Source organism: Geotrypetes seraphini, chromosome 3, assembly GCF_902459505.1.
Source record: "Geotrypetes seraphini chromosome 3, aGeoSer1.1, whole genome shotgun sequence".
NCBI lineage: Eukaryota > Metazoa > Chordata > Amphibia > Gymnophiona > Dermophiidae > Geotrypetes > Geotrypetes seraphini.
The window spans coordinates 57,638,534-57,665,021 of NC_047086.1; the positions used below are offsets into that span (position 1 = coordinate 57,638,534).

Consider the following 26,488-nt stretch of genomic DNA (forward strand, 5'->3'; position numbering starts at 1 on the left):
TGTGTTTGCACTGCAGTGGCAGGAAACTGCAATATTGCCAACTGTAGCAATGCAAAATGCAACTTACTGTACAAGCCACTAAATTATGGTATAGTGAGGTACCACAAGTTAGTAACTGACATGGTAAAATTTACTGCAATTTACTTGGCTTTAATAATTCCTTGAATTATATCCGATACGCTCATGCATTAGTCATTTCTCACTGCAATGTGGTTTATAAAAGTTTAAAAAAGAAAGCAGAGAAATAATATATATTGTTTGTTTGTTTTTTTGCTCAAACAGGTAATTGCCAAGATGATGAAGTCATGCTCTGCTCTGTTCTATGAAATGCACAGATTTATAAACATTTTCAAATGGGTAAGTATCCTTGGAATAGAGAAAATATGCACCAATCAAGTTTGAATATCTCAAGTAGCAGAGTTGTAGCAGACTGAATACTGCCAGATAGTCAGTCAATTTCATGGTCATTAATTCTACTGAATTGATTTCCTTTAACTGTATAATCATATACTTTTATTTAGATTTTCATTTCACATAAGACATTTTTTACAATTTGAGATCATTATATTTGAAAGGTAAAAAGCAGAATGACTATATAAAAATATACATCTATTTCATAGCCCTAAAGGAAGAAGATAGTTAAAGTGGCAAAAACATTTTAAATAATTCAGTTATCAGTAAAACAAACATATCTTTAAGTTATTCTTTTTTTTTTTAATCCTGGTTGCATTTAGTTCTTTAAGAGGCCCATTTACTAAAGTGCAAAACTTCTGCAGTGACTGATGAGGGTGTTGCCAATATTTTCCCAAACAGTTGACACAGAGACAATACATCTACTGTGTATTAACTCCATTGCAGATAATTTGATTGTAGTTAAGGGCTCTGGTTGAGGAGTGCAGTGAATTTCTCACTGTTATCTGTCGCCTTGGCAGTTAATACACAGTAACTTACTTGGTGTTAACTCTAAGGTGCAGTTTCTGACCATTTTCAACCCATTCCACACCTCATGCCACAATGAGGACTTAATGTAGAAATTAGTGCATGCCAGTGCTCTGATACCATACAGGGGAATTTTCAAAGGCGCATCTTAGTCCGACTTTGGATGCAAGGTGCTAGACATCCAAAGTTGGCAGTGAGAAAATACCTATTTCTGAAAGATAGAAACATAGAAATAGACGGCAGATAAGGGCCATGGCCCATCTAGTCTGCCCACCCCAATGACCCTCCCCTAAAACCACTGTTTTTGAAAATCCTCCATCTGGACGTCCAGGCCAGGCCGTCTGGACAGCATCTTTATACCACATTTTAGACCAACATTTCATCCAAGTCCCAAATGCCCAGAATGAGGCCATTTGGAGGTAAGAGGGGCCAGTGTTATAATGGACTGGCCACCCGGACAGGGCAACAGAGAAGTGGGGCACCTTAGAGGCAGTTCTGTGAACTTCACATGAAGGGTACCAGATAAACATCTCACTAGAAACCCCTTATTGTGAGCCTCCAAAACATCCCCAAAACCCACTATAGACCTGTCTACCACCCCAATAGCCCTTATGGCTGCAGGTGATACCTATATGGCAGTAGAGTAGGTTCGGTTTGTTTTTTTGTTGTTGTTGTTGTTTTTTTTTTGGGGGGGGGATTAGTGGACTCACACTTTCCACCATAAATATAGTGGTTAGAGTGGCTTATGGGACTTGCTACTCCTCTCTATGTTGCACTAGCCCAGGTGCTGCTGTTCTGGAGACGGGTATGTACTTTTGTATTCTGATCTTTGTGGAGTGTGATGGGGGTCAGTGAGCAATAGGGAAATACTTTACTTTATCTCTATTGTGGTTATGTGGTCATTTTAGGTACCTTTTTAACACTTATACCCTTTTAAAACAGGTCTAACTCAAAACGTCTTTACTTTATCTCTATTGTGGTTATGTGGTCATTTTAGGTACCTTTTTAACACTTATACCCTTTTAAAACAGGTCTAACTCAAAACGTATACGTTCCATCCAGGACGTCTGCCGAAACATTTGATTATCCCTGCAGGATGTCTAAGTCTAAGCCTGCCCAGAGCCCATCCAAATGCAGCCCAACACACCCTTTGAGCTCTGGGTGCACAGCAGCTTAGAAGTCCTGCTGGACGCCCAGAAAATTGGTTTAAGAAATTAGCACTTGTACAGCCTGTCGATTAGGATGCCCAAGTGGCAACTTAGGTAGGGTTTTGAGCATCTGGATTTTTCGATTATGAGCCCCATAGGCTAATTCCCATGTTAAGTGCTTAACATATGTAGATCAATTGACAAAACTACACATAATAATTACAGAATTTGGTGTTGGCTTTTGCAGATGCTCCCAACAGTTTTCCATTCAATTAACACAGAGTAAATGCCATTATCGTGCTTTAATTGCACTGCAGATAAAGCAATGCAGTGAGCTACAGCAGTGAGGTGGCTTTAACTGCACCACATTAAAAGCTAACACATAAAGATCACTGCTGCATTAACCATAAATCATAGCCTCTGCTCCATTCTATGTTCACAGTTAATGCAGCAGAAATTGCTGTGATAATTTCCACATTAAGCCAATACAGCTTTGTAAATAGGCCCCCAAAATAATATGACGAGAAATCATCACACTCAATTTGATAAATCTAAGAACATAAGCAGTGCCTCCGCCAGGTCAGACCATAGGTCCATCCTGCCCAGCAGTCCGCTCCCGCGGCGGCCCAAACAGGTCACAACCTGTCTGAATCACCAGAAGGGGCTCCCTTGCCACCTTGGTTTCTCATTGAAGTCCTATCTTCCCATCGAAGTCCTAACCCTCCGGTCTTGCACATGCACGACCTGTTGGGTTTCTATACTTATTACCTGGTTAGCTTTCTATACTTGTGTTACATCCCAGCTCCTCCCTCAGTATCCCACGATTCCTTTATCCCTCAGGAATCCGTCCAATCCCTGTTTGAATCCCTGTACCGTACTCTGCCTGATCACTTCCTCCGGTAGCGCATTCCAAGTGTCCACGACCCTTTGGGTGAAAAAAAACTTCCTTGCATTTGTTTTGAACCTATCTCCCTTCAGTTTCTCCGAATGCCCCCTCGTACTTGTTGTCCCCTTCAGTCTGAAGAATCTGTCCCTATCCACCCTCTCTATGCCCCTCATGATCTTGAAGGTCTCTATCATATCTCCCCTGAGCCTCCTTTTTTCCAGAGAGAAGAGCCCCAGCCTATCCAACCTCTCGGCGTATGGGCAGTGTTCCAGCCCTTTTACCAGTTTTGTTGCTCTCCTTTGGACTCTCTCAAGTACCGCCATGTCCTACTTGAGGTGCGGCGAACAATATCTAACTAAATTGAGATTTTGCTATACTAATCCTGCATATAGAAGACATGTATAAACAATGAACATACCCTAATGAAGAAATAAGAAATGGAAAAATAATTTTATTTTCTTGGCCCTGCAGTTTAATTCCTAGCTACCAGGGAGGCCAATGGAGAAAGATATCATGGATTACAGTGCACCATTAATGAGCACCCTTATATGGCAGATCTGGCCCTGCCCAGTGCATCCCAGAATGCACCGTCTAGGGCCCGGTTCTGCCATTTTGAAAATGATGGTGCTTGAGGAAAAAGCAAGTAGGCATCACTCTTGCCCCATCAAGAGATACCAAGGAAACTCTTTGGGCTGGTGAATGGGGGGAAGGGGCTAGTCATGCTGTAGGACCTGTGCCATGGAAATTATTTTTTACATCAAGGCAGGGGGTAAGAGGGAATGGAGTTGAATGATTATGGTGTCGGAACAGGATAGGCAAAATGTTGCGGCATGCTTGCCTTTTTTATTGTTAATGTCACCCTTTTGAGTGTTTGAGCCAGTCATCTTTCCTAAGATGGCATTTATCAATGAGCTTCCTATTAGAGAATGGTACAGGGACAAATTTGTCCCCGTCCCTGCAGGAACTCATTTTCCCCATCCCCGCAAGTTTCGTCACTGTCACTGCCCCATTCCTGTAAGCTCTGCCTTAACCACACAAGCCTCAAACACGTATGATTTTAAAGTGTTTGAGGCTTCTGCAGATGAGGACAGAACTTGCAGGAAGGGGGCAGGGACAGGAAAAGAACTTGCGGGGTTGGGACGGAAAAATGAGTTACCACGGGGAAAAATTTGGCCCCGTGTCATTCTCTACTCTCCATAATTGCTGTGATTTTAATGCATTTATTATTGCATGCCACGGTGTTTTGCAGTAGAGCTATGGTTTCACTATAAGGCTTTCTGCATCAGCCTCAGGGTTATTACTCCTATTTTACATCCTCCCTCTCCCAATTAGCCCAGACACTGAAAAGACCCAGGGGCCACAAATCATGACACCTTCTAGATCAGGGGTAGGGAACTCCAGTCCTCGAGAACCGTATTCCAGTCGGGTTTTCAGGATTTCCTCAATGACTATGCATGAGATCTATTTCCATGCACTGTTTGCAATGCATATTCACTGGGGAAATCCTGAAAACTCGACTGGAATATGGCTCTCGAGGACCGGAGTTCCCTACCCCTGTAGATCCTGGCTATGTGACACCCTTGTCTGACTACGAGGTGTTAGTACTGAGTGATGATGGACTCCCTCCTCCTAACTCTTTGAATGCTGCCAGCTCAAGAAGAATCAAATTTAGGTCTTGTGCCTGGCAGATCTAGTATTATCAATCAGTCACCAGATCAGGCAGGAAAATAAAATAAAATAGGGTGATAAATGAAAGTTTTTACAATGATGGAAAAAAAGTATATACAAAAAAAACAAAAGACTTGGGGCTCCTTTTAGTAAAGTGCGCTAGGGCTTTAATGCGCAGAATAGTGCGCACTACAATGCCGCACGCGCTAACCTTCATGCCAGCATTGAGCTGGCATTAGTTCTAGAAGCGTAGCACGCGGTAATTTCCTGCATGCGCTAAAAATGCTAGCGCACCTAAGTAAAAGGAGCCCTTGGAATGACTTAAAAAGAAAACACATAAACTTATCTAGAATATTCCTTCTTTAAAGGCAGAATATCACTGAAAAGAATGAACACCCCCCCCCAAAAAAAAAAAAACCCACCAAAAAAAAAAAACCCAATACAAATAGATGAAACATCCGGAACATTTTCTATACCCATTATGTGAGTAAAGTAGAATAAGTCAAGAATTTTCTTTTTATCTACTGGCTCATTATTTCTGCAGGCATTATTTTTTGCATTCCTGCGGTGTTAATTACAAATCAGTTTAATCTAATTAGATGTTAATATTTTTAGTGATTTTGTCTAATAAGTCATCAGTAAACAGCAGCACACTGTGTAATAGAAAAGCATTTGTAAATCGCTTTTATAATGAATTTTCCTTGGATTTTTTTGTAGCATAATTAGGTTTTAAGTCATATTTTTTTATATCTGGGCTTTGCTGTACATAGTAGTATCTGTTTCACACTTATCGGTATTTTAATTATAATATTTAACTTTTCCTAGCAATTCAACTCAATATGATTTGGAGTTACTATGCTGAAAGCACTGATCATCAAGACATCATAAACCAGTCAAGGCACTATGTTGAATTTCATATTACAAGGAAATAGTTCTAAGAAATTATTCTATTTTTCTGAAAATAGAAAAAATTCTAGAATAGTTAGGATCACTGCTTATCTGGATTGTCATCTGTACACAATCTATAATATGCATTCTATATATATTATTGATCCTTCATTGCTAAATATCTACTTTTTCTTTATGGGACAATCTTGGGTCATGAACTTTTTTTTTTTTTTTAATTCTAACTGCCAGACTATAGCTCTTGTATTTGAAGGTATTTATCTTATGAAGTTGCATTTGGTGCCATTAAGATTCACGTACTTTATCCTGAACATCAGGGGGGTTTTTTCCCCCAGCACCAGTTGCTGCAGGGAATTGTCCATTAGATCACCCAAATGTCTAATTGTTATAATAAATCTTTAGTTTTACAAGGAAAAAGGTTAAAAAAGCAGGGCTTACTTATTAATTGTCTTTCCATATTGCCCCACCAGACCAGTCCAGATGCTTGAGTAACGACTGACCCTCTATTTTATCAAGCTGCCCTAAAGGTTTTTAGTATGGGTCAGCGAGGTAAGTGCTCCAAAGCGTATAGAAATTCTATGAGCGTCAGATATTTACTGCGCCGGCCCACGCTAAAAACCTCTAGCACAGCTTGGTAAAAGCCAGCATGAGAAACTAACGGCCTCTTTTACAAAGCTGCGCTAGCGGCTGCCACGCAGCAACAGCCCCGAAGCCCTTTAAATCTCTATGGGCTTCGGGGCCGCTAGCGCGGCTTTGTAAAAGAGGCCGTAATTCTTTGCGATGTCACAGCTTAAGAATCCTGTGCAGCAGTTTGGACAGCCAGTATTTTTCAGTCTTCAGATGGTAGGTCTGGCAATTCGGGGCAGTCTGCAGTGGTCTAGTAGGAATATTTATTGTCTTCTTGGAAGCAAGTATTTGGTCTTTCAAGCAGTGAATATATGGGGGTTTAAGCTGACGTTATAAAAAAAGAAAGTATTGAACTTTTCTTTTTCTCTTTTTGGGGTGTCATGCCTGGAGGTTCCAGGTTCCGTTCCCGTTCACCCAGGTCTCTTCTTTCTTTTGAGGGGTAGGTAATTTCTACCTCTAGTGGGAAGATTCTTAAAACCAAAATGTGCCTTAAATTTGCTTGCTAAACCAGTTCCAGCCGGTTTAGGGTACATGTATTTTAGCAGTGGATTATCAAAACAGCTTATCGTGGTCTTTTCCTAATTTCCTAGCAGTGTCCGGTACTGCCATGCAAATGCAGTAAAACGATGTCATTAATATTAAAATGAACATTCCAAGCGATTCTCTACCATCTTATTTGTTGTGCCACATTTGCGGTCAAAATTTCTTTTCAGTGCCTGAACACTAATTGGCCTCCGGCACTAACAGGAAAGTAAGATTTGACAGCTCAGACACCCCCCACCCCACCCCCCCACACACATGCGTGCCAAAAACAACAACCACACAAATCCCAAATTGAAGATCAGGAGAGATAAGAACATAAGAATAGCCTTATTGGGTCAGACCAATGGTCCATCAAGCCCAGTAACCCATTCTCATGGTGGCCAATCTACCAAGTTGCCCACCCCACAGCGGAAAAGATGCCCACTCTTACCTACTGCATCACACAATCACCCCAACACTATTACCCACCCCCTAACCCGCAGCGGGAGACATGCCCACTCCCTCCTGCCGCATAATCCCCTGACACTATCACCTACCCAAGGAGCTTGCATGAATGTGCACATCTAAATACTGTTAATATGCATGTAACTTACAGTATTCAATAAGCTGCACATCTAAGTTTTAGATTCGCCTGTGTTCTACCCAAGGCTCACCCATTTGTACCCCCACTATTGCAAATACATTCTAAGTAAGTAAAGCTTGTATCTGTAGAATAGTTATTAGGCAAAATTTTGGCATTTTTGAACCCATGTGACTCCGATTCTATAAAGAGTGCCTAAAACATAGGTGCTGAGGGATATGGCACATAGCACCTTTCAATCTTCAGTTAGGAGCCGCTTATAGAATTGTGCCTAGCAGCCCCAATTTAAGCCAGGGATTTCTTGGCCTAAATACCGGTGCCTAAGTCCATTTTTGCCCCCTAACCATGCCCGCTTTCTAGTAGGCACTTTGACCAAGGCGCCTACCAATTTAGGCACCTAAATTTAGGCGCCTACCAATTTAGGCAATTAATTTTTGCCAATCTGAGCTGCTAATTGTTCATTATCAGCACCAATTAAGCTTATTAAATAATTAAGCTTGGAGCCTAGATCAGCTAGGTGCACCGATCTAGGTGCCTTTTAGGTAGGGTTACCAAACGTCCGGATTTCCCCAGACATGTCCTCCTTTTGAGGACATGTCTATGAGTCCGGACGGCTTTTCAAATCCCGGCACTTTGTCCGGGTTTTGAAAAGCTGTGTTGGGCAGGGAGGAAGTCCGTGCATGCGTGGCCGTCACGCGATGTCGCATGCGCTTGCATGATATCATCATGTAGTGTCCGCACATGTGCGGAATTTCTCCCTGTCCGACAAGACCAGGCAGTGGGAGGCGGGGCTAGGGAGGGCTTGTGGGCAGGGTTAGGTCAGGGGTGGGTGTAACTAGGTGGGCCTGGGGGCAGGGCTAGGGGGGTCCGGATTTTCTGAAAGGAAAATCTGGCAACCCTACTTTTAGGTGTCTTTATAGAACCAGAGCCTAAATGCCATTATCCTAATTTATTTGGATAATGCTACAGAACTGCCCCTTAAATGGCTCATCCAGTCTGTTTAATAAGGTATATAGCAGTGGTCTCAAACCCGAACCCTTTACAGGCCACATTTTGGGTTTGTAGGTACTTGGAGGGCCTCAGAAAAAATAGTTAATGTCTTATTAAAGAAATGACTGTTTTGCATGAGGTAAAACTCTTTATAGTTTATAAATCTTTCCTTTTGGCTAAGTCTTAATAATAATATTATAATTTATAGCTAAAGAGACATATGCTCAAGAAACTGTTTTATTTTACTTTTGTGATTATGATAAACTTACCGAGGGCCTCAAAATAGTACCTGGCGGGCCACATGTGGCCCCAGGGCCACGTGTTTGAGACCACGAGTATATAGGGTGCTGTTTTCTTTATGGTTGTTCTGTAATTGTGTTTGTATGTGGTGTTTAACTTTTTATGATCGTAATATTTGTAAACCATATAGTTAATATATGGTATATAAATTTTTAAATAAATAAATAACTACTGTTCCATGCACGATACCCCCTGACATTCTCTTTTGGGCAGTGACATCTGTGCCACGCAGGTTACTCTCATGCCATTCTTGACTAGCCGACCGCTTTCCTGTCTTGTTTCTATGTTTGGCTACCAATTCCCTAACGCCATATTGCTGGGAATGGCGATGTTTTGAAAGCCTACAGAGTGTCAGGTACACATTGCTCATCTCTTCACCTCTGAGCACCACTTTCCAGCATCTGGCTTTACATGAAAACCTCTCCTGATTTCATATAACTCTGATTTTTTTTTTTTTTCTCTTCACGAGTCTCAGATTTTCTGTCGATTTCAATGTCTCTTTTCAAAATCAGTTAGCTATCCTTGCTGTTGCTATGTTACTATGAAAACCTGCAGAGTGAAGACACTTATAAGTAAGCAGGAAAAGATTGAACTATATGTGGAATTAGATGGGGAGGCAGTGCCTTTCAGAAGAAGAATTATATTGTTACAACAGATAAGGTATTCAGCAGTATTTTGAAAAGACTTTTCACCCTACCTCCCACCAAATCACTCTAAGCAACATATTTTTAAAAATATTTAAACCATTTTTGACTGTGCAGTCTACCTGAAGCTTAGGGAATCCTTCTATAGCTTCCCTCTGTTGATACGTGGAGGGGCATAATCGAAAGGGACGTCTAAGTCCGTTTGCGTCCAACTCGCAAGTCTTCCAAAGTAAAAAAAAACAGTCTAAGACACATTTTTGAAAATTTTTTTTTTTCTTTCAAAAATCATCTGATTATACGTCCTGCCGATCTGATCGTCCAAGCCATTAAATCGTCCATCTTTATACCACATTTCCGTCCAACTTTTCGTCCAAGTCAAAAACGCCTATAACAAGCCCTTTTGGACGTGGGAGGGGTCTGCAAAGTGATGGACTGAACACCCAGAGATGGCACCTAAATAGGGGGGTACCTTGCAGGGCACTGCTGTGAACACAAAAAGGGTGCCATGGCTTCTCTTCACTACAGCTCGCATATAGGTTAGGGTGAACCCCCAAACCACCTCCAGAATCCCCTAGACCCACTTATCTACCACCCCAATAGCCCTTATGGCTGCAGGAGCCACTAAAAAAAGGTTTTGGGGGTGTATAGGGCAGTGCACATGTTTCAATATCAATGCAGTGATTACAGGGGCTTATGGATTACAGGGTCCTCCTCTCTATGGGTCCCTAACCCACCCTCCAAGACGACTTCAGTCGCCTCTGTGCTAGACGACTAGGCTTTCCTATGCTAGGAGGCCAGGTGATGATGGTCTGGAGGCTGAATTTTAAAGTTGTGATTAATATTTTTATGGAGGTGGGGGGGGGGGGTCGGTGATCAGTGGGGTAATGTGTGGGGGTCTGTTTTATGTGTTTCAAGTGCTTATCTGGTGACTTTAGTTGGGTTTTTGTTACTTAGACCATGTTTTACATGGTCTAAGTCACAGGGTCCAAGTTCCGTCAATAGTGGGCTGTATAACTTTCGGTTATACATGCTGTACGACTAAGTCTAAGCCGGCCCACGTCCCGCCCAACTCCCGCCCTCGACACTCCTCCCGAAACGCCCTGTTTAGCTTTGGTCGTTCAGCGGCACTATGTAGGCCTAGGTCGTCTAGAAATACGTCCAAAACCCGGTTTTATTATCGGCACTTGGACGTATTTGGGAAATGTTTGTCCAAGTGCCGACTTAGGCCGGTTTTTGGATGTTTTTCTCTTTCGATTATGAGCCCCATACTGTATAATTCAGCAGTATTTACTGCCTTGATCAACTGTAAGTATCGAACTGCATCTAATTTTTCCTGGCATCTTTCATGCAGTGATTGATGCTGGAATTTTAACATTATGGAAGAGAAATGAAAGCTTTTCTGAAGAAGACAAAACAAAATTATATAATCCAAGAGCCATTAAAGGAGATGGTAAATCCATATGTATTCATGTTGAGCTCCTATTCAGTCAAAAAAAATATACTTCTTAAACTGTGTGCTCTGTTTCCAAGTGTATGATGGTGCAATCAGGGAAGAGACGAGTTTAATGTGTGATGTGAATGGTATGTATGCTGGAAAGGAATATTTAATGTATTAGGGTCTTTGATCTTGATGGAAATTCTGGTACAAATGAGGCATTACATTTTTGGCCTTAAGGATTTCATCATAAATAACTACTACTATTAATTATTTCTATAGCACTACGAGACATAGGCAGTGCTGTACACATTATATGCCGGAACTTTCTCTGTCCCTAGTGGGCCCACAATCTAAGTTTTGTAGCTTGGGCAATGGAGGGTTACGTGACTTGTTCAGGGTAGCAAGGGAATGCAGTAGAGAATGACACGGTGACAAAATTCATCACCGTTCCCGTCCCCGCGGATAACCGCGATAAACCATCTTCATGTCATTCTTTAAGGAGAGAGGGAAGAATCAGAGTATGAATGGCCACAACCACTGACCCACAAGCTTTGCTTTGAAGAATGCTGGTGTAGAAGGACTGAGGTTGAGATAGACACAAAAAAATGACATGGGATTATTTCCCGCGGTTATCCGCGGGGACGGGAACGGTGATGAATTTTGTCACCGTGTCATTCTCTAGTAGGGATTAAACCCAGTTCTCTGGGATCTTGGTCCATTGCACTAACCATTAGGCTAGTCCTCTGCTCTGAATAACTAGGGGTATGTAGGGCAAAAAAAAATATTTGTGGTATTCAACTTCCTGTGCCATTTATGGGAGTTTTAGTTAAAATCAAGATTTTATTTTCTGTTTTAGGGACAATATCACTACTGCACTGTTGAATTATAGTGTGTATTATAAAGTGACAGAGAGCAATAGTATGTACGTTGGAGCACTATTACCACCCCCCACCCCCCCACCCCCACACACACACACACAGGGTCACACATTTAAAATGATTAACCAGTAGGAGAGGATCCTGTCCAATTAATTGTGGTTAAATGGTTGCTATTCAGCAGCACTTAACCAAGTAGCACCATTGAATATTGCCTCTGATGGCCCTGCACAATCCAGGCAGTGCCAGGACATTCCTGGGGTAGAGTCAGGGTGGACCCAGTGCCAATACCCACTTATCTAACTGGGTAAATGGAACCACTTAAATAGCAGTCCAAACTTTTCCCTGTTGTACACCACTGTACTAGCCCAGGAAAGAATATAGAACAAAACTTGAAAAGCAGATGGGCATAAAAACAAAGGTGTTTACCTCCTTGTTTAAATAATCATGACTTAGAAATAGCAGAACAAGAAGGAAGACACAATTGTGGAACAAGAATCATAGAAGCATGATGGCAGATAAAGGCCAAATGGCCCATCTAGTCTACCCATCCGCAGTAACCATTATCTCTTTCTCTCTCTGAGAGATCCCACGGCCCTCTTGAATTTAGACACAATCTCTGTCTCCACCACCTCTTCTAGGAGACTATTCCACGGATCTACCACCCTTTCTGTAAACAAAATATTTCCTTAGATTACTCCTGAGCCTATCACCTCTAAACTTCATCCTATGCCGTCTCATTGCAGAGCTTCCTTTCAAATGAAAGAGACTCGACTCATGTGCATTTACATTACGTAGGTATTTAAACGTCTCTATCATATCTCCCCTCTACCGCCCTTCCTCCAAATTATACAGATTGAGATCTTTAAGTCTGTCCCCATACGCCTTACGATGAAGACCACATACCATTTTCGTAGCCTTCTTCTGGACTGACTCCATCCTTTTTATATCTTTTTGAAGGTGCGGCCTCCAGAATTGTACACAATATCCTAAATGAGGTCTCACCAAAGTCTTATACAGGAGCATCAATACCTCCTTTTTCCTACCGGCAATACCGTTCCCTATGCAACCTAGCATCCTTCTAGTTTTCGCAGTCACCTTTTCAACCTGTTTGGCCACTTTAAGATCATCACGTCCACATCAGTTAATCCTGATTCAGTAATAAAGAATGAACCAGATGTGTTTTCTCTTCTTAAATAAAAATAAAACAGCACAGGGAACCACAGTTAACTTTAGGCATGGCCATTTGAACCAACTGAAATGTGGTGCAAGTCCTCACACCTAAATTAGGTGCTGATCTCTTATATTCAATAACTGCTCTCATAAATCCAAAGAAATGTCTGGTTCATCCGTGGCTCTCCCATTTCTAGGCCTCTGTTTTTGACTTTCCTGTATAATTTAAATGCAGATCCCACCTTACATTTACCCACATAAATTTCAATTACAAACAATTAGTGCCAATAATTTTGGATTGAGATACAAATTATCAGTGTTCATTGGCTCATTATTCAATTGAATTATGTGCATATGCTCAAATTTACCCACTCCCCTTTTAGAAAACCACAAAAGAGGTTTTCAGCGCCAGCCGGCGTGCTGAATGCTCTGCGCTGCTGCAATGGTCATTGAGTTCCTGTGAGCATCGGAGCAGTGCAGAGAATTCAGCACACCCGCCAGTGCTAAAAACTTCTTGCAAGGTTTGGTAAAAGGTGAGGAGGTTAATGCACTGATTATTTATGTAAAAACTAACATTAAATAGTTATCTAATATAATAAAATGCTAAGCGTGCATGCGCACTCTTACCCCATGTTCCCTGTTCCCTGATCTGTCGGGCTGTGGTCGGCAGAGTGCGCATGCGCGCTAAGGCGCATGAAAGGTGGTACGGAGCGGCGGCTGCCAGGAGGAGGGCTTCACGAAGCGGCGCTGGCGGTGGCTGCCGGGAGGAGGACTACAGGCGCACGCAGTGGCTGTCAACGCCTGCAGGCCACTGCTTGTGAAGACTATATGAGAAAAAGATGAGGGAGAACAGAAATAGAAATTAAAAGAGAAAGGAAAGAAAGAAGAAAAGAGAAGTAAAGGAAGGGAAGACAGGAGTGTCTACGAAGCAGAGCGTACATAGGAATCCAGGAATGACCAGGGTGATTTTTTGCTCTTCAAATTCATGGAGGTTCGGAGTGTAATTTTATTCTCATATGCATAGGATTCAAATCTATGATACATACACAGAGAGTTCCACCAAAATGTATAGTCTAGTAGCGAAGATGATTTCCAATTTTTCAGAATGTGCATGAGAGCAGTCACAAACATGGTATTGATGAGCTTAGGAGGACAGTTTGATTGTGCGAAACAGGGATGTTAAGAGCGAAGGATTATAATGTCCATAGAGATCTCTTCCGAGCAGTTAGTGATAGATTGTATGGTGTTCCAAATTTGAGTCCAAAAGGAGCGGACCAAAGTACAATGAAAAAACATATGATCAAGAGTTCCCTCCTCTTTCAAACAGTTCCAGCAAACAGAGTCTTGCTTTAAGTTGGCTTTCCACATGCGAAATGGGGTCCATACTGCATTCCACATAATAAAGAACATTGATTGTGAAACTCTAGAAGATAAAAGCAGGCGGTTTGTTGAAGACCAAAAGAGTTCCCAATCAATGTCAGAAAGTGGAGTGGTGAGTATAATATCCCAGTGTTTCATAGATTGAGGTGAAAAAGTGAAGGAATGATCTCTCAAAATATTATAGAAAAAAGATATAGCCTTGCCTTTTAATAGAGTCAATAAAGACCAATGGCGGATAGTATTTTTGGAAGTCATGAAGTCAAAACGTATATGCACAGAAGACAGCACTCCAATGAGTGAGAGCCACTGTGAATAAACAGAAGAAGGCAGCAGGTATGTGGAGCAAAGTATATCAAAAGGAACTGACGCAGTAAGAGTAGACAATTGATGGGCAAACCATATACCTGCCCGCTGCCACCGTTTCCATGAGAGGGATTTGCCATGGTTTTGGATTTTGGGATTATTCCAAAGAGACATGAGTGGACTAACATTAACTGAGATCTCAGCTAATGTATCTAAAAGATGAAGAGCATGCTGCGTTGAACCCAACAAAGAGTACCTTCTCAAATGTCTTGGTACTGACACCGTTAGTAAGCAGGAGATGTGTAAAGGCGTGCATAAAAAGCACTCCATTTCAAACCAAGCAGGAGGATCTTGGGGATAGGAGTCAGTAACTCAGTAAGCTCCATATTTAGCTAGTGAAGCAATATAATAATGATAGAAATCCGGGAAGTTAAGACCACCGTTAATCTTAGAGGCTTTCAGCTTGGCGAGAGCAATTTGAGGTTTTTTCTTGTTCCAAATGAATTCAGATAGCTTCCTATTTAGCCAATGAAAAAACGACTTCCAGCATAGAAGAGGAAGCATAGAGAGAGTGTAATTAATTTGAGGTGCTAGGGTCATTTTGATGGATGCTATTCTACCCCACCAAGACAAAAAAAGTGGAGACCATCAAGATGTAGTATTTAGAACTAGATTTTTGACTTTAGATATATTAAGATCTTGAGCAAGAACCGGATCCTTATGTATTAAAATCCCCAAGTATTTCACAGCTTCATGTGACCATGAGAAGGGAAAATGAGCCAGATCTGATTGAAGAATGTTATCATTCAGAGGGAAGATCTCTGATTTCTCCCAATTGACAGAGTATCCGGATAGGAGGGAATATTGTTTGACAATATGTATAAGATGAGGAAGAGAAGATAGAGGGTTCCTAAGAAAAATTAAAACATCATCAGCATAGGCTGCTAATTTGAAGTCTCGATCAGAGGAGGGAATACCGTTAATTAAGGGGCTTTGTCTAATAGCAGAAAGAAGAGGCTCCAACACTAAATTAAATAGCAATGGTGAGAGAGGACAGCCCTGTTGAGTGCCTCTTTGAAGGGAAAATTTATTGGATAAAGAGTTGTTAATCAGAATACGAGCTGTGGGTTGGTGATATAACGCTTCTATCCAATTCGTGAAGAATGAGCCAAAATTATACCATTTCAGGACACGGAAAAGAAAAGGCCACTCCACCCGGTCAAAGGCTTTTTCAGCATCAATAGCTAGGCCTATTATAGGGTCTGACATTGTTTTAGCGTGAGCGTTAATATGGTGAAAGAGGCGCAGGTTATCTCCTATATATCTTTGTTTAATGAACCCTGTTTGATCTTTATGTATAAGAGATGGAATCACTTTGGTAAGTCTTAATGCAAGTAATTTTGCCATTATCTTGTAATCTAAGTTAAGGAGAGAGATAGGGCGGAAGTTTTTAACCAAGGTGGCGTCTCTGTCAGGTTTAGGAATTACAACAATGGTGGCTTCAGTGAAATTGAATTGTTTGTCCGGAGTGGAATGGAGGAAATCATAATATGTAAGGAGATGAGGGGCTAAGATGGTGCAAAATTGTTTAAAGAATTCGTTAGTAAAGCCGTCCGGGCCGGGGGCTTTCCCAGCAGGTAGGGAAGATATGGCAGCTTCTATTTCTGATATAGTTATCGGGGAATCTAATTCCAATTTAACAGAATCCGATATGGTCGGATGAGTTAAGGAGGAAAGAAAGGAGTCTATATCTGATTCAGGAGCAGCAAATTCGGATTGGTATAATGAAGCATAAAAATTTTCGAATTGAGAGGAGATTAAAGATCTGGTTTTGACTAATTGACCTGATGGATCTTGAATAGCCGTGATATGTAGTCTTTTGAATTTAATTTTAAGGTATCTGGCCAAAGGGCGACCCATAAGATTATCTCCCATATAATGACCAGAATTGGAAATGAAGATATCACGCCTGGTTGTACATGAAACTAAAGTATTATATTCATATTTAAGTTTTTGGATACGTTGGGGAGTAGCTGGGTCATGTAGGTGATTAGACATATGTTGTAATTCTAATGTTTTAATAGAATTTTCTAAGTCTTTTTCCTTTATCATGGACTGTTTCTTTTTCCAAGAGGCAATTTTTATCAATTCACCTCTAAGGGTTGCTTTGTATGCTTCCCAGACAATGGAAGGACAGACTTCAGGATCTTTAGAGTTATTTTCAAAAAATTCCGCTGTGAAAGAATTGATTTTTTCAACAGTTTCCTCATCTAGGAGTAAAGCGTTGTTCAGCCGCCAAGAGGGGGATTCTTTGCGTGGAGCCGAGATGGAAATATATAAAGAGACGGCAGCATGATCCGTGAGAGAGATTGGATGTATGATAGTATTGGTAAGATCTTGAATAAGAGAAGAGGATAGGAGAACGAAATCAATTCTCGAGTAGGTATTATATGGTGGTGAAAAGTGTGTGTATTCTCTGCCTTTCGGGTGAAGTAAGCGCCAAGGATCCACAAGGGAGAAGGCATCATTTAGAGCATGAAGAGCTGTGAAAGACTTGGATTTGGAGGGTTTGCAAGAAGAAGATCTATCAATATATAAGTCTTGGATTTGATTAAAATCTCCTCCCAATATCAGAGAACAAGAACCAAATTCAACCAGCGCCAGCTGAATCTCTTTGAAAAAATCCGGGTGATCTTTAACCGGGCCATATATATTGAGAAAAACAAAATTCACTGAGTGCACCGCAGCATGTACCAGACATCATCTTCCCTCCGTGTCTGTTTTTAAAGAATGAATAACGGGAGAAAGTTTATCATTGAGAAATATTGAAACACCATTTTTCTTTTGATGAGTTGCAGGGGAATATAAGTGAGTGGAAAATCCCTTTAGTTGGAATTTTGTGGCAGCAGCGGGTGGGAGGTGGGTTTCTTGCAAGAAAACTACATTAGGGTGTTTGTTGGACACATAATTAGCTATCTTTTTTCTTTTAATGGGATGGTTCAGACCATTCACATTAAAGGAGAAAACATGTAAATCAGCCATAGTATATGATATGCAGTGGTGAAACATAGAGTATATCTCTGTCTAGAAAAGATAACTGATATATTTGTAAGGTCAGGCAGACACTCCTGTCTAAGAAGAAAAATAGAAAGAGCATGAAAATAAGAGAAAAGAAGTCAGTAATATCAGCATAATGTATGGTCAGAAAAGAAATAGACCACATTATCATGCATATTTTAAAACATTTTAAGGGTGCTCCTGTGAGCACGGAAGAGTAACACATATGGAACAACTAGCAACATCCACACCTAATCAATAATAGAAAACATGAGATTAATGTGCTTAACTTAGCAGACTATGCAATATATGTATTTCATTACATAGCATGGTGAGATAAGAGCTTCTTGGCACAATCTGGAGTACCAAGTCTGGAATTGATTTGAGCAAGCAGAGACTTCAAAGGAAACTGCACGGTTGATGTCAAGTAGAATTAAACCGCTGGATCCATCACTGGGGTACCGCTAGCCACTATCACAGGCATAGAGTCCATAAATTGTTGTGCAGCTACTCTGTCTGTGAAGGTATGTGGTTTCCCATCACTCCATATGCGTAGAGACGCCGGATACACAAGTGCAAACCGCACTCCCCGACGGTGAAGCGTGGAACATAGCGGCACCATCGCCTTGCGAAGGGTGGATACATGTAAGGAATAGTCATTGAATAGTAGCAGTTTTTGACCTTCATATTCAAGTCGACCAGAAAGGCTTGCATGATGAGCTCTTTGTCTTTCCAGTTTATATATCTAGCAATTGCTGCTCGTGAGCGGTTGTTATCCTCCATACGTTGGCCCAAGCGTTCTGCCCGCTCACAAAGAAATCCAGTCACTGGGGTCACCAGGCCAAGCTGCTTTGGGAGCCAAATCTGAAAAAAGTGGTAGAGATCTTGGTCAGCTCGGAGTTCAGGTAGCCCCACAACTCGTAGATTATTGCGGCGTTGACGGTTCTCCTGATCATCTAAATCGTGTTGTCAATGCTGCCACTTGAGTCTGCAAAGCAATCACATTCTCGCGATCCTGCAGTGCTGCATCCTCATCTTCAGACACCCTCTGCTCCACTGCTGCAATACGGCCAGCATGTGCTTCAAAACGATCATTAATACAGTCTACAGCCGACTGTAATTTAAGAAGTTTATCTTCCAGGACCGCGGTAACCATTTTCGAAATTTCTTGGGCCCATTCACCCCAGTGCGCAGAGATTAGAGCGGGAGTCGGCGCCGCCGCCATTATGAGCGCAGAGCAGGCTGATTTATGTTTAGGCGTTTTCGCCGATCTTACCGGCATTCCTGTCTGATGCGCACTTTTAAACGGCTCCACACATACACAACCGTCGAAAAAGGCCCACAGCTGAGGCAGAAACAGTTTGAATACTTTTATTCGTTAGGCAGGCTAAAGAGCTCAGGTACGCTCGTGACCCCAGGCCTCTTACTGCTGAGCAGCGCTGGAGAATTCAGGTCTTTTATTTTTTTTGCTGATTTCGCCGATTTCGCCGACGCTTTAAGGATTTGAGGATTCTGGCAGCAAAATATACCCGACTATGTAAAAATAATAAAGTATAAAAGCACAGTTTTATTTGAATTTAGGTGTGTGTAAGAGGAGCTGTTACACCATTCGTGTGGTCTCCGTGGCGATCAGGCCACGCCCAGAGGTGCTGCTCTTGAAGAAAACTCGGTCCAGCAGGGGAATTCGGGGGCGAAGCAGGGCTCCCACGCTACCCGAAGTCACCGGGCCGAAGAGAGGAGCAGCCCCGAAGGCAGGGAGCTGCTTCTGAGGAGAGTGATGAGAGTCTCTGGGCTTCGGGGCAGAGCAACTCTCCCCAGGAACTCCTGCTGGTGGCTGGAGAGGGTCCGGTAAAGGCTGTGCGCCGTTGGCGCTTTAGATTTTTTAAATTTGGGTCCCCCGCTGGTCTGGGAGAGGGGCGGAGCAAGGGCTCCCTCACTCAACTCTCCCCAGGAACTCCTGCTGGTGGTTGAAGGGGGTCTGGTAAAGGCTGTGCGCCGTTGGCGCTTTAGATTTTTAAATTCGGGTCCCCCGCTGGTCTGGGAGAGGGGCGGAGCAAGGGCTCCCACGCTCAACTCTCCCCAGGAACTCCTGCTGGTGGCTGAAGGGGGTCCGGTAAAGGCTGTGTGCCGTTGACGCTTTAGATTTTTAAATTCGGGTCCCCCGCTGGTCTGGGAGAGGGCGGAGCAAAGGCTCCCACGCTCAACTCTCCCCAGGAACTCCTGCTGGTGGCTGGAGGGGGTCCGGTAAAGGCTGTGCGCCTTTGGCGCTTTAGATTTTTTAATTTGGGTCCCCCGCTGGTCTGGGAGAGGGGCGGAGTAAGGGCTCCCCCGCTCAACTCTCTCCAGGAACTCCTGCTGGTGTTTTTAATAATTAAATAATTAAATAGATGAAGAAGTGTTGTTTAAAAGGAGGGAGCTCAACTGTCAGCTAGCCACCATCCAGCCTCCAAGTTCCGGAATCGTATGGAAAATCTTTCATATGCTGAAAGATTGGAGAAACTGGGGCTCTTTTCCCTGGAAAAGCGGAGGCTTAGAGGGGACATGATAGAGACTTACAAGATCATGAAGGGCATAGAGAAAGTAGAGAGGGACAGATTCTTCAAACTTTCGAAGACTACAAGAACGAGAGGGCATTTGGATAAATTAAGAGGAGACAGATTCAGAACCAATGCTAGGAAGTTCTTCTTCACCCAGAGGGTGGTGGACACTTGGAATGTGCTTCCAGAGGACGTGGTAGGACAGAGTACGGTACTGGGTTTCAAGAAAGGATTAGATGTTTTCCTGAAGGAAAAGGGGATTGAAGGGTATAGAAAGAGGATTAATATGCAGGTCCTGGACCTGATGGGCCACCGCGTTAGCAGTCTGCTGGACATGATGGACCTCTGGTCTGACTCAGCAGAGGCACTGCTTATGTTCTTATTAAGGAGTAGTATTTAAGCCCGTTACATTAACGGGTGCTAGACTATATGCCTGTCTGTCTTTCTTTATTTATGTATTTCTCCCTGCTCCTGTCTCTTTCTTCCTTTCTTTCTGTCTCTCTCCCTCCTGCTATTTTTCTCTCTCTCTCCCTGGCACCCTTTGTCTGTCTGTCTGTCTTTATTTCTGTCTGTCTCTCTCCCTTACCTCCTTTGTCTGTCTGTATTTCTTTCTGTCTCTCTCCCCCCTCCCACTTTCCTTTTCAGAAGCAGCAGCGGTATTTCCCTTCCCCTCCAGGTCCCTGTGAAGTAGTAGCAGCATTTTCCTCCACCCCCTATTCCCTTCTTTCCCTCCCCCCACTTTCTTTTGCAGAAGCAGCAGTGATATTTCCCTTCCCCTCCAGATCCCTGTGAAGTAGTAGCAGCATTTCCCCCCATTCCCTTCCTCCTCCCCCCCATTTTCCTTTGCAGAAGCAGCAGCGGTATTTCCCTTCCCCTCCAGGTCCCAGCTGAAGCAGTAGCAGCATTTTCCCCCACCCCCCATTCCCTTCTCCCCCCCACTTTCCTTTGCAGAAGCAGCAGTGATATTTCCCTTCCCCTCCAGATCCCTGTGAAGTAGTAGCAGCATTTTCCCCCACCCCCCATTCCCTTCTCTCCCCCACTTTCCTTTGCAGAAGCAGCAGTAATATTTCCCTTCCCCTCCAGATCCCTGTGAAGTAGTAGCAGCATTCCCCCCCCCATTCCCTTCTCTCCCCCCCCAATTTCCTTTGCAGAAACAGCAGCGGTATTTCCCTTCCCCTCCAGGTCCCTGCTGAAGCAGTAACAGCATTTTCCTCCACCCCCCATTCCCTTCTCTTACCGTGAGCTGTCCTGCTCCATTCGGCCTCTCCCCCTTCCTTCCCGCGGGCTGGCCTGCAAGTTTCCAAAGTACCGGCGGCTCTTCTCACGATTCCCATGGTGGCTGATCCTCCTCTAAAGAGCAGCCTGCGATGGTGTCCTGCTTTAGCAAACCTCGCAGGCCGCTCTCCAACTCGGTAGCATGTTCCCTCTGACGCGATCCCGTGCATCAGAGGGAACGTGCTACCTAGGGTGGAGAGCGGTCTGCGAGGTTTGCTAAAGCTGGACACCATCGCAGGCTGCTCTTTATAGGAGGATAAGCAGCAGCAGCGGTGTCGGCGGCAGCGGCGAGCTAGGGCGGGAGGTGTGCTGAGAACACGCAGGGACAGAGCTTGCCTGGCTTCCATGGCGAGTGAGGGCGGGAGGAGGGGAGTGGCCAAAATGTTCCCTGCCGCCGGATTGGCTGCCACGGATCAGAAATCACAGCGGCAGGGATCACAAAATTTCAAGAGCGCATGCACGCTCTAGGGTTTTATTATATAGGATTATCTGTAAAATAAAAGAAATCTTTATATAAATCTAAAAATTAAACAAAGAATAATAACCTAGATTTTTATCTGCCCTGTTTATCATTGAGTCCAGCTTCTCTTTTGTATGTGTTTGATGTAATTGAATCCAGAGACTGTACAGATGCAATAATTTTGATGCCACTGAAATCATATATCCTTTCCATTTTCTCAGGCAATATCTGTGAAAAACCGAATAGTGCTTGATCTTTCCATTCAGAACTGGACTTTTCAATTGGTAATATATGCAAACATATGCATTTCATGACATTAGATTTTCAATGGGTGGAAGTCATTGACCAAATTTGCATAATGTGCTGCTGTTGCACTTGACTTCAAACAATACAAAAAGTCAGAGCCTAATATTTTCATAACACCAATTATAAACAGTAGATGTCAAACTGGTGCCTCTGATGATTTTTCCATTATGTTAAAGGATGCATATAGCTATGTAAATGTTCCAGTGTGGACAGAAAAAAAAAAGTAAAATTTTAGCAAGACAATCATTTATACCTCAGGAAATGTTTTAGCTCTTCTGTACTATGCAATAAAAATACAAAACCTAATAAAACAAAAATAAAAGCTTTTAGTCTTTAAGGTTCATTGTTCCTTATTATTTGAATTCAGCCACAAGTGTTGGAGTTCACTAGTTATATCCTGTGGGTGTGAACAGCATAATTAATATAAAAATACTGAGTACAACTGAAATCACTTATGGTGTACTTTACTAAGCTGCACCAGTTACTAATAGGCACCTAACACAGCATAAAATGGTGTACCACAAGATGCACTCAGATATCCTTTGGTAACTGTTAAAATAGCACATACTAACTTCAGACAAAAAATATTTAAATATATTTTGAGGGGGCATGTCAGGGGTGGAGGGTGGGCATTCCTGCAATAATCATTTAGCATAGTTACATTCCCAAACACTATAAAGGGCACCTAAGTCATGCCTAAAGGTAGGAGTACTTTAGGCATCCAATCTAAGTAGTTAATGAGCCAACTAAGGGTCTTAACAGGTGATAATTGGCACTTAGGCGTCCAAAGGACATAGACACCACTTTGTAGACGCAGCCACGATTTCATGGACACCCATGTTTAAAACTCGCACCTAACTCAATAGGTGTGGGTGTAGAATGGGCATGGTTTGGGCAATGACTCAATTTGAGTGTCCTTTGATTCATTTACATAACACTGAACGACCTAGGGTGTCCATATCATGCCTATATTGTAAGCGAAAGAAAACCAGGTCTACATTTGAGCTTAGTTTGGGCTTCATATAGACCTGAGTTCTATGGAGAGAACGTAGGCACTCTTTGGATGTTCTTCCGGAACTTAGGCACAGTTTGGATGTCCTTAATGTGATCTGCAAAATAGCTCTCTGAGTTTTTAATTTTTGCTTTATTAAGCTCAAAATACATTTAATAAGGCACCACATAAACAAGGCACATCAAACCAGATATATTGCACACAAAACCTATTCTTGTGGGCAAACAGCAATGCTATTTGCTAATTAGAGGACAAGATCCATTAACTGAAGCACAGCACATGAAAAACATAGCTTTAGTTTTCTTGCTAAAAAGTGACCCTTTTTTTCTGATTAAACAGTGCTCCAATCAGCTCTTTCTTGAAAGCAAAGAAAGCACATGACACAAATATATAGATTGCATGCATAACTTCATTTGCAAAAGCTTAAAAACAGAAAAAACAAACAAACAGATGCAGACCTTAACACAGCTTCTACTTCATTGCAAATGGAAGTTTGAAGATGCACAATGGTGACCTCATTGTGAAATCATCAGGGTGCACCTACAAGGTAGGATGCCATAATTAAAATATGTGCTGGGGAGCTGAACTTATGATCTCTGGAAGAGGAGCAGAGGGCTTTTACTTATTGAGCTAAAGCAGTTTCCAGGGAGGTGTCTCTGACTGCCCTGTGAGATTTGTTTGAGTTTCTCTGATTCACTAGAATTGAATATAATTTGTGGCACCAACAACTGCCCCACATCTTCCTACGTGAAGACCGAAGCAAATAATTAATTTAATCTCTCTGCTATGTCCTTGTCCTCCCTGAGAGCACCTTTCATCCCTGGGTCATCTAGCAGTCCAAATGATACTCCTCCTGACTTCTTGCTTTTAATATACCTATAAAAGTTTTTACCGTGTTTATGCTTCTAGCACAATATGCTTTTCAAGATCTCTCTTAGCCTTCTTAATTAGTGCCTTGCATTTGGCTAGACATTATTTGTGCTGTTTACAATTATTTTCAGTTGGATCCAACTTCCATTTTCTGAAGGATTCTATTTTAGCTCTAATAGCTTCCTTCATCTTACTTGTTAACTACGCTGACTGCCGTTTGGTTTTCCTTTCTCCTTTTTTTATACATGGAATATATCTAGTCTGGGCTTCTAGGATGGTATTTTTTAAATAACATCCATGCCTCATGTATAATTTTGACCTGTGCAGCTGCACCTCTAAGTTTCTTTTTTACTATTTTCCTTATGTTATCATAGTCTCATTTTTAAAATTTAAGTGCTGTTGTATTGGATTTCCTGTGTAAACTTATTCCATGGATTATATAAATTCTGATCATGCTATGATCACTGTTATCAAGCAGCCCCAGCACTATTACCTTCCTCACCATTTTATTTGCTCCACTAAGAACTAGATCTAAAATTGCTTCACCTCTTGTTGGGTCTTGAACCAGCTGCTCCATAAAGCAGTCTTTGTTTTGCACAGAAGTTAACATATGGTAATATCAAAACATTTGCAGTAAATAAAGGAATCATGTCCAACAAAGGGTAGACACAACACATTGCACTAAACTGAAAGGTTTGAGGGGAAATATAGGAAACTACAGACCGGTGAGTCTGATCTCGGTACCGGGAAAGATGGTATTGGTGCTGATAAAGGACCGCATCATTTATCACCTTGACGAACACAATCTAATGAGGACCAGCCAGCATGGCTTCAGCAAAGGAAGATCTTGCTTAGCGAATTTGCTGTACTTCTTTGAGGGAGTAAACAGGCAGATAAATAAGGGTGACCTGGTCGACATTGTATATCTGGATTTTCAGAAGGCGTTCGACAAGGTCCCACATGAACGACTACTTTGAAAAACTGCAAGCCATGGAATCGAGGGTGAAATATTCACGTGGATTAAAAACTGGCTGGCGGATAGGAAACAGAGAATGGGGGTAAATGGACAATACTCAGACTGGAAAAGCATCACGAGTGGAGTGCCGCAGGGTTCAGTGATTGGACCCGTGCTCTTCAACATATTTATAAACGACCTGGAAATTGGTACGACGAGTGAGGTGATTAAATTTGCAGACGATACGAAGTTATTCAGAGTAGTGAAGACGCAGGAGGATGGCGAAGACCTGCAACGGGACATAAACACGCTTGAGAAATGGGTTGTGACATAGCAAATGAGGTTTAACCTGGGTAAGTGTAAGGTGATGCATGTCGGTAACAAAAATCTTATGCACGAATACAGGATGTCTGGTGCAGTACTTGGAGACCCCCCAGGAAAGAGACTTGGGAGTACTGGTCGACAAGTCAATGAATCAATCTGCATAATGCGCGGCAGTGGCGAAAAGGGTGAACAGAATGCTAGGAATGATTATGAAGGGGATCACGAACAGATCAGAGAAGATTATCATGCTGCTGTACCGGGCCATGGTATGCTCTCGCCTGGAATACTGCGTCCAGCACTGGTCGTCGTACATGAAGAAGAACATGGTACTACTCGAAAGGAACCAGAGAAGAGTGACTAAAATGGTTAAGGGGCTGGAGGAGTTGCCGTACAGTGAGAGATTAGAGAAACTGGGCCTCTTCTCCCTTGAACAGAGGAGACTGAGAGGGGATATGATCAAAACATTCAAGATAATGAAGGGAATAGACTTAGTAGATAAGGTCAGGTTGTTCACCCTCTCCAAGGTAGGTAGAACGAGAGGGCACTCTCTAAAGTTAAAAGGGGATAGATTCCATACAAACGTAAGGAAGTTCTTCTTCACCCAGAGAGTGGTAGAAATCTGGAATGCTCTTCCAGAGGCTGTTATAGGGGAAAACACCCTCCAGGGATTCAAGATAAAGTTAGACAAGTTCCTGCTGAACTAGAACATACGCAGGTAAGGCTAGTCTCAGTTATGGCATTGGTCTTTGACCTAAGGGCCACCGTGGCAGCGGACTGCTGGGCACGATGGACCATTGGTCTGACCCAGCAGTGGCAAGTCTTATGTTCTTATCTGTTACATGCAGTTGCGGATAGCATGGGAGCAAAAGCCTACCTGCTATTGCATATAACTTGGAACAGGGCCAAACATAAATAAATAATTTAAAAGGGCTGTTAAGGAAGTTGTCTACCCACTCAGCATCACTCCCTTGATTCCCCTGTTACACTCCTGAACCCACCCACAGCACCTGATCCTTACCACCCACCTCCCATATCACAAGAGGCAGACACTTCCATCCCCCAATCACAAAAGGCAGACATTCCTAACAACCCTATTCGCACTAACCCAGTGGTCTCAAACTCAAAACTTTTGCAGAACCACATTTTGGATTTGTAAGTACTTTGAGGGTCTCAGAAAAAAATAGTTAATGTCTTATTAAAGAAATGACAATTTTGCATTTATAAATCTTTCCTTTTGGCTAAATCTTAATAATAATATTGTAATTTATAGCTAAAGAGACATATGATCAAGA

The 26,488-nt window shown here is 42.4% G+C and overlaps 1 protein-coding gene and 1 long non-coding RNA gene across 6 annotated transcripts in view; one reads left to right on the plus strand and one right to left on the minus strand.

Annotated features, from left to right (window-relative positions):
• The window catches only part of LOC117357099, a 32,945-nt gene extending 10,630 nt beyond the window's left edge, over positions 1-22,315 (plus strand). Inside the window, exons 3-4 of the long non-coding RNA XR_004538766.1 lie at positions 283-357; positions 21,951-22,315. This is a non-coding gene — a long non-coding RNA (uncharacterized LOC117357099). The remainder of the gene's footprint in view (positions 1-282; positions 358-21,950) is intronic.
• Positions 1-26,488, minus strand: part of ADGRB3 (adhesion G protein-coupled receptor B3) — a 1,500,610-nt gene that overhangs the window by 1,176,021 nt on the left and 298,101 nt on the right. The gene's annotated exons all lie outside the window — the stretch shown is intronic.